The 9,296-nt window shown below is 53.8% G+C and overlaps 1 long non-coding RNA gene across 1 annotated transcript; it reads right to left on the reverse strand.

Annotated features, from left to right (window-relative positions):
• Positions 1-214: 214 nt before the first annotated feature.
• Positions 215-3,750, reverse strand: LOC140698901 (uncharacterized). The gene is made up of 3 exons (XR_012076907.1): positions 3,627-3,750; positions 1,747-1,856; positions 215-350 (listed from the first exon to the last, which is right to left on the reverse strand). It is a non-coding gene; the product is annotated as an uncharacterized lncRNA (long non-coding RNA).
• Between the last annotated feature and the right edge of the window lie 5,546 nt (positions 3,751-9,296).

A 9,296-nucleotide genomic window follows, 5' to 3' on the forward strand; every position in this document is an offset into this window, starting at 1 on the left:
GCTTATTTTCTAGAACAATCGGTAGTTACAAAATCAGGAGATCATCTTCCTCAAAGGAAGAGTTCTGGTCCGTGTTGATGAAGTTGGGGATGTCACATTTCATGAGTCTGTTCGGCTCCTCCTCTGGCCACCTGCTGCATCTGATGACTTCCTGTAGCCGAATATCACTGTAAAGGACTATGGTAGGGATACCAGCTTTGGCTTTGTCCAAGTGGTCCACTTCATTGATGTAGCAGTGAAAGAGGGGCCTAGATTCGTCATTGCACTGCCAGAGAACACCTTGGGCAGCAGCAGTTTTCCAAAGTCAAAGTCTGTTCAGTCTGAATCTCTTCTCGGGAGACTCTGCATTGCTATAAAGAAAACCAAAATAAAATATCGTACACACTGTAGATCGGTGACCTGAAGAGTCATAGTTTTTGCCATCTACTGAGAGCAAATCCCTGCACAGAGCATGCTGACAAGCACTGGAAGTGAAAGACATCTCTTCTGAACACATACAATTAAACCCAAGGCAAAAGTCTCAAGTGAGGGCCCTTGGACCATCCTGAAAAGACATCGTTCCCTGAGAATCCTCAATATTGGTGCCTCGCACACCAGTGTTTCTCAGTGGGACACTCAGATCTCTTCATCAGAATTAGTTAAATTGCTTATTAAAATGCAGTATTCTGGGGTGCACACCCTCAGAGACTCCAGAGGTAGCGACCGGTAGTCTGTATTTCCCATAGCCACCAGGATCACTAAACATGCTCAGGTTTAGCACCGCGGTCTACATCGGGTCACCTGAGCATCGACAATGCTGTCTCACGGGGTGGGGGGGTGCCATGTGTGTCAGGCTGCTGTCCTAACCACGTGTCTACACTGATTCTCAGAACTGACAGGGCTGCCCCATTGGGCACGAAATACCACCATTTCACAATGCATACGCAGGGCACCCGACTGACAGATACAATCAGTGATAGGAGAGGGGACAAAACTCAGCTTCCTGATCCCTTGTTTCACTTACTGTGGGACGAGTGATCAATTCAAGGGTAATAAATCAGTGAATGAGTGAATAACATGACTCTCGTTAGTCCCACGAGTGCCTGGAAGAGCAAGCCTGGGCACTCTGAGAACCATAAAAGCCCATCTACTTAATTGTCATCCTCCACAGATCTATGTAAAGGTTACTTCCACCCAGGCAGTGACTCCAGAAGGGCAAGAATCATGAATGAACACACTCTCAAATCCAGAACAGAATCTGACAACAATTAGGCTCTGGAGTCTGTGTTTAGTGAGTGTGGAAGCTCAGTGATTCCAGCTCTTACACCTTGCCTTCCCATCCCACCCTTCATGATATGGCCCTTATGACCAGTTCTCCCGGGGCTGGGACCATGGAACCCATTTATAGGACTGGAAGAATCTGATCATATAAACCATCCCCCAGATTATCAAGAGTCACCTGCATTTCAGGGATCAGTAATCCCAGAAGATTTGCAGTTCAGCCAGCTGAGGGATTTTTATATCAGCTCTGTCTTCTACTGTGACTGCCTGGGTGACATCAGACAAGGAATTCTGAAAAGCCAGAACTTTTCCTTTCAGGAATAATCTAATTAACAAATCTCGTTGACCACTCAACAAATGTGATGTGAAGATCAATGATTTACACAGGAGTACAACATTCACTAGGTCGTGGATTTAGAATCAGAGAAAAATCATTTGAGAAAGATTGACAGAATGTAGCTTTAATGCGAATTTAAGTATTCTTACCTTTCAGTAAATCATCTTCCCCTACTTATCACTTCACCCATGTTTAAAAGATGTTTGAGAACAGGGATGAGTGTGCCAGGAATCTGTGACCCAATAACCTAAAATGTCACCTAGGAAAACGAGGGGAGTAACACATTTTTAAAAAGCGTGGTGAGGATTGCGGGGCCACAGCCAACTCCAGACTAAGAAGCTCTGAGTAATAGCTTTCCTGCCTGCCTGGGGCATCAGCTGATGTGAAAATCCACCCAGAAAACTCACTGTCCAGCAGCTCTTCCGTAACACAGGCTACACATTCTCAGAATTAAGAATTGCGTCCAGTAACCACTTCGCTGAAGAATAAAGACAAAGGAGAAAAAGAGAGTTCTGCCCCTCCCCAGGGGAAAGCCCAGACCTTGGGCTGCATGCACTGCGCCCACCTCCCAGGAGAAGAATAAACTGGAGAAGGGAGTTCTGTGAAACTGGGGCAGCAAAGTTGAGATGGGAACAAATTGACCAGCTGGCCAGGGACAGCCCCCTCCGTCGCTGCCTTGGCGGCTGCCTCAACCCTGTCAGCCCATCCTGCCCACCTCCGGTGGCTAACCCGTCAGGGAAAATGCTTTGCGACCTGGGGCAACAGAGGCTGCCCTCAGGCCAAGCTGCGGAAGAGATGGGAGCTAAACCACCAGCTCCAAAGCGGCAGGCTCCATACCCCCGCCAACACAACGATGCCCCCGCACCCTACTGCAACCCCGGGGAAATATGACCCAGAGAAGTGTGACCTGGGAATGAGGGGCAGCAGAGGCCGCCCCCACGTCAGGCCTGCAGAGAGATGGGAGCTTATCCTCCAGCTCACCAGGGGCAGCACCCTGTCCTCTCCAACCACTGATCTCACAGCGCCCACCTCCCAGGAGCAACCAGTCCGGGTGTGTGGTGTCAGGCGAATCTTGGGGGGGAGAGGCCGTCCCCAGGGCAGGTCAGGGGAGAGGAGAAAAAGTGGCCCCATTAGGCGGGGCAGCCGGCCGTCGCAGCTGCCTCTGCCCCTCGACCGCATCGAGCCCGTCTCCCAGGAGCAAGCTGACCTGGAGACGGGCATCCGGCTTCTTGGGCAGCAGAGGACGCCCCCAGGATTTGCCACAGGGAAGAGGAGAGCAAATTGACAGGCTCCGCGCTGCATGTCTTCTACCCCCGCCTTAGCCACCCACGCACCTTAAAGTCACCGCCCAGGGCGCCCCTCCCCCAGCAGGCTGAGTGGGACAGGTGTGTCTGGTGATCTGAGGTAGGAGAGGCCACGCCCACACCAGGCCATCAGGGAGACGGGAGCCAATCCACCAGCTCCCCAAGGCAGCCCCTACCCCCGCAGCAGCCACCACTCTTGCCCCTGACTTCAAAGTGGCCTCCTCTATGGAGCAGGCTGACCTGGAGATGGACGTCCGGCGATCTTGGGACAACAGGGACCGACCCCAGGGCAAACCATGGGGGGAAGTGGGAGCAAATGGACAAGCTCCATGGGAAAACCTGCCGCTGCTGCCACCACCCCCAACGTACCAAGTCCAACTCCCGGGGTCAGGCCGACTAGGATACACGTGTCTCGTAACCCAGGGCAACAGCGACCGCCCCCAGGACAAGCCGCGGGGAAGATGGGAGCAAATGGGCCCACTCCCCCACTGCAGGCTCCCGACAACCGCCACCCCTGCACCCTGACTACCCTGCCTCCCGCCCCCAGCAGGCAAAGTGGGACAGGGGTGGCCCGGGACCTGGCGCAGCAGAGGCCGCCTTCAGGCCACGCAGTGCAGACAGGGAGCTAATCCACAAGCTCCTCCGGGGCAGCCTCCCTATGCCCTCAGCCACCAACTTATCGGCCCCCTGACCGCACAGCACCCATCTCCCAGGAGCAAGCTCACCTGGAGTCGGATCTCAGGCAAATCTCCGGTGGAAGAGGTCGCCCCCAGGCCAGGCCGCGGGGGAGAGAAGAAATGGAGCAGCTCCCTGGAACACATCCCCTCCCCCTGCCGCCGCCGCCCCCGCCTCCCAGGAGCAAGCTCACCTGGAGACCCGCGTCCCGCCTCTAGGGCAGAAGAAGCCGCCCCTGGCTCCGCCGCCGGGGAGAGCGGAGCGAATTGACGGGCTTCCCCGCGGCAGCCACCCTCCCCCCGTTGGCCCCGCAGCTTAACGACACCGCCTCCGCTCCCCACTCCGCAAGCTGAGGGGGCAGGCGTGTCCGGCGACCTGGGGAAGCAGAGGCCGCTCCCAGGCCCGGCAGCCGGGACAAGGCAGCTATTCCACCAGTTCGCCAGGGGCAGCCCCGCTCCGCCCCTCTGTCTCTGCCGCCGCCCCCTGACCTGACCGCCCCACCTCCCAGGAGCAAGCTTACCTGGAGCCCAAAATCTGGCGAATCTCTGGCGGCCAAGCCCCACCCAGGCCAGGCTGCCGGGAAGAGAAGAAATCGACCGGCTTGCCCGGGCAGCCTCCCAACCGCCGCCGCCGCCGCCGCCGCCGCCCAAAAGCATTGTACTAGCCTCCCGGGGTCAGGCTGACTGCAAGGATGTGCACTTGCCTTCTAATCCTGGCCACGTTCCTGAGCACCTCCCTGCATCCCTACACTCCCTGCACATTTGCACCCCTGCTACTCTCTGCAATTCTGCATCCCTCCACTCCCGCATCCCCTGAACTGCCTGCGCCCTCCACAGCCCCTGCACGTCTGTCATAAGTTACTTTTGCACTGCCTACACACCTGCACCCCTGCATGTCCTACACACCACCTCTTGGGCCTTTGGCAGCTGTTAGACCAATGCACAGGGACTCATTCTTTGCCAGTATATGATGCATCAGTGGACGTCAGGGGTTGCCTGCAGGAAGGTACATGTTCCCGGTCACTAGCCTGGGCCACTTGGGTGATCTCTGTGAGGTCACCAAGGACGGGCTTAGAGATGCTGTTTTCCGGGAAGAGAGGAGTTGAAACAGGTCTTGAGGGCAGAGCTGTGCTCACCAGGCCGTCCACGCTTCATGTTTTACACAGGGCTTCGGAGAAGAGAAATGGATCCGGCCAAGTAAGACCGGCCTGCTGTGCGCCCATCTCAGTCCTGGGCTCTGAGTCAGACCGACTGGCTCCCACCCTCAGGGCCCAGTTTGGGCACCTGAATGGTCCCTTTGAGGCATCCCATCAGTTCTCAGGAAGAAGTCTGTCTGCTTCCACCCCATGGCCCTCCCTCCTACTGTGTTGGCCTCAGGAAGGTTCCTTATTTGGGGAAGAAGGCATCCCACCCCCTACCCCTCCCCTCACCGTGCTCTCACCCAGGCTGGTGCTCTCTTTGCCCATCAGAGTCTGGGAAGCCATCCCTCTTCAGTTATGTCCCTTCTGAGATGGACTTGCTTCCACTCAATTCTAGGCGAGGATGCACCATGGAATGCACTGGGTAAGAGAACCAAAATAAATAATTTCTTCTGTGAGGTTGTCTGTTTATCTACTGGGGCTGGGCTGTGTGTAGTTTGCTACAGCTATTGGTGTGAGAGGCTAAAACAGCCTGCGTGTCCTTGTTTTCATCTCCCCGCTGTCTCTGGATTTTCCCTAGACACTCCTGAGACATTTACTTCTTTTAGTTTTATTCCTGTTATTACACAGGGGCCCTACTGTCATGGAGGTAAGGTGTTGGGGGAGTGGGAAAGAGCAGGGCATCTGCAGTCCTGTGATTAGTTCTCATTGAGCCTGTGCCCTGAGCTGTGACCTCCACAAGTGTGTCTCTTTCCCCCCACCCCAATTTGGGTGAGACAGAAGGGATTTCCCTTCTCCCAGGTTGGTTAGGCTCTGGCAAAATAATTTTTCATTAAAAAAACAAACAAAAAACAACTACCCCCAATGAAACAGAATGTTCTGGGTGTATTTCAATAGAGTTATTTTCTCCTTTCCAGGCAGGAAGCATGAGGAATTTTCCTCTGACCTTCATTCTGAGAACAGAACACGTTCTTGGAGGTAAAATGCATGGAAAAGAGCAGGGGGCCCATCTGACTGGCCCCCTGGAGTTGTCACACTCAGATTTCCCCACGCTGAACCTCCCACTGGCCTCAGGGACCTGTTAAATCTGCCTGCCCCTGGGGTTCTTACAAAAAACGGTTCTGCCCTGGGAGCTGTGACTTTCTAAGCCTGCCCGGCTGCCTCTCTGGGTTGGGAGCAGCTTTCCCCCTCAGTTTTCTTATGGATCTAAGAAGAGCAGTGGGTTTTCAGCTCCCTCAGCTCTGGTATTTTAAGGACAGAAGGAGCCACTTCTGAGCTCCTCACAAGCTGGACTAGAGTCTGCAAGCCTCCCCTCGTCTGCCTCCATGCAGACAATCAGTGGCTGTGGTTCTAGCCGAATTTCTGAAGATGTGGATTTAAACACACACATCCGAGCCCCCACAGGAGCACACAGTCCCATAAATCCCTACAACATCCACTGGTAACTACGGAGCTGATGAGGACATGGGTTTCGGGGCTGCAGGGGCCTGACTGCACGACTTGCTCCGTGGCCTATTAACGTGGTTGCTCTGGGCCTTGTCCCAAGTGGCTTGCTTACTATACCTGGTACATGGGAAATATAAAATAAGTACTAGAACCTCCAATTTTTCTCCCTCTTGGGCCTTCCAACCTAAAAAGTAATAAGTGAACTCAGACGGCATAGTCACCACAATGAAGTCAGACCACCCTGGCTCCCCTGAGTGACCGGCACTGACTTGCACCTTAACTCGGAACAGTAGGGGAACCGCCTTCCTCTAACTGGGCCTCTCCCCACACCAGGCACGCCCTTAGCTGAGACGGGGCCAACTCCCCTACTGAGCTGTGTGCTGGTGGCTTCAGTGTGACCTGGCCCTGCCGGGACACGAACCTGCATTGAGGTGGAGGGTCAGGAAGAGGGGGGTCCCTGTTGGGGCAGCAGGGGGCCCGGTGACACCCTGCCCAGCCTGGTGCCTAGGGCTCCCCAACATCTCCTACGGCCCCCGGGTCGGCTCTGGTCTGGGCAACTCCATGCAACCTCCCAGTATCTTTTCATTAAGGCCCTTTTTGTTTTTATCAGACAGAGGTTGCTTCTGTTGCTTGTTAAGTGAAACAGTGCATCAGGAAACCAGACTATTTCTAAGATCAGTAAAATACCAACTTCGGTCAGCTCGCCGGGCAGACCGTGCAGCACAAATTCCCGCACAGGGCTGTACAAATGCCTTACGTGAAGGGTCCTCATCATCTGTCTTCAGAGATACAGAAGTTGGTGATACAGGTAAAACCTCATGGAGGGATTGAGGAATCCAAAGCTGGTTGGTTTCAGAGACTAACGAGTCGGACCAGACCCCTGAGCTGTGGTCAGAAGCCTGACTCAATGTCACGCAGACTCAGCGTGCTAAGCGTCCGGTGGGGCTGGTGCTGTTCCCTTCACAAGCTCTCGTTGGGGAGTCACTGCAGCCCCTTACCCTCAGCAGGGAATCCAGCCCTCTTAGCCCCCACCCTGAGTGTTCCATGACACAAATCTCAGGAATGTTTAATTTTCATCTTTGTTTAGGAGGATGAAGGTGGGGCAAGTGGAGACATAAATTCACACTTAGTGACACCAAGTCACAGCCAGTACCTCCTCCTCGGAGAGCTATGTGCTCCCACAGTGGTGGCTGGGTGGCTGGGCAGAGCCCCTGCACTGGTCAAAGAGGGACTCTCTCCTCTGGCTGCAACTGATTGGTTGGACAACTTATCCAGATGGGACAGAGCATCTTTCCCGGGAATTTGGAACTGACACACAGAAATTAATTTCACTCATCTGGGGATTGGGAGGAGGGTGGGAATCAAATGAAACCAGAGCAGGAGAGAAAGTTACAAGTGAAAGAGAGAGAGACAGAGAGACTGAGCATGTGAGAGCAAATAGTGGGAAGGAAGGAAAACAATCCGGACAGAGGAATTCTAGCTCCTGGTTGTCTAGTGTGTCCCAGCCCATCAACGAACCTGCGGGATGGTTAACATCATTCCAGTTTTGCAGATTAGGAAACACATTAGGTGCCACTGACCCCTCACTTCCCACTGCCTGAAGGCACCATGATCCTCACAGGGACCCTGCTGTGCTGACAGCCCAGCACCCTGATCAAAGGGCCCCGGCAGGAGTGGGAACCCCTCTGAGTGTGGAGAGTTCCCTACACCGAGATGCCATGCATCAGCAGGTTCCCGCTCACCCCAGGCTAACATCACCCCAGCTGTGCCGTCTCCCGACCCGCTTCCCTCCCTGCCAGGCACCCCCATCCTTACCACCGAGTGTACTGCAGGAATTCACGCACAGGGATGCCCAAAGCAACACGAGCCCACCGGCTGTACAAACAGCACACTCCCAGCCCCACCAGGGCTCGATGGGGATAGTAGGTGTCCTCAACTTTCATGTATCTAAGGCAAACTGTTTCTTCAGCTGAAGGCTATAGAGAAAAATAAAAGGTCCAAAACATCATTCAGTGAGGAATTCCTCCAAGGACCTGACTCTAGGGTCTATAACCAGTTGTGCTGGTCGCTCCTACCCCCGGACTTTGGGTGAGGTGGATTAATGATCAGCACAATCGCCGGTAGCCCAGCTCCTGGCCTTGGCTGCCCAGAGGGGGCTGGGGGAATGGGTAAGGCCAGGGCACTCAGGAAGATCACAGAGGACCTTACCTCTACCCTCCGCACTTGTAAACCCCCAAATCTCAAGGCATCGGACAGAGTGCAGCCAACACAATAATGAGATGCTCCCATCTCTTCACTCACTCCTGTCGGTTCACTTATGTGCTGAGCATCCACTGGGTCACAGGACATGACACACAGGATGTCCGATGGAACAGGCTTGGTAATTCCCCCTGGATCCTGTTCAATCTGATGGAAGAATGATCACTCATAAATGGTTTATCAAAAGAATACATAGACAGAAGACAAACTACAGAGTGAATCAAATTTTAAAATATAAATGAAGATCCCCCAGTCTCCCCGCCTAAGGTTAACAGCATAAAGAAAATAGACCTTGCCTTTGATCACCAAGGAAGTGGTCACCCCCTCTCAGGGGGAAAGGAGAGTTATTCTTTGAGCAGGATACAGAAGTGCTCCATCATATTGGACCAGGACCTCTGCATTCATTCAGCAAATCTGTGTAAGCTCCTACTACATATGGGAATCTAGTAACTAAACCCGTTCCCAAGGCTCTTGGGCTTTATTATTCAACAAAATAGACACGACTCCCCATCACTGGGGGCTCAGAGTTTTAGCAGAGGAAACAGGCAGCATGTTGGGGGTAGCAAGAGCTTGGGGAAAAATACGAGTGATATGAGCAAACTCAGGTGATGGCGGTGGGGTGCGAGGCAGACAGGAGGGAACAAGGCAATTCTGGCAGATCTCACAGAGTAATGAACTTGAAGCAGCATAGATCAGGAGGAAGAAGGAAGAGCCGGAGCCAGAGGCCCCCAGACTGAGGGGGAGAGTGTGGGCGGAGAGGCAGAGCACGCCGTGTCCTGGAAGACTTTGGGACGACTTTGGATCCTAATGAAATGGTGACCCTTTAAGTGAGTTTTGATGGGATGGGTGGGTCCAATTTATGCTTGTGTTTTGGTTT

Source organism: Vicugna pacos, chromosome 10 (genome assembly GCF_048564905.1).
Source record: "Vicugna pacos chromosome 10, VicPac4, whole genome shotgun sequence".
Taxonomy (NCBI): domain Eukaryota; kingdom Metazoa; phylum Chordata; class Mammalia; order Artiodactyla; family Camelidae; genus Vicugna; species Vicugna pacos.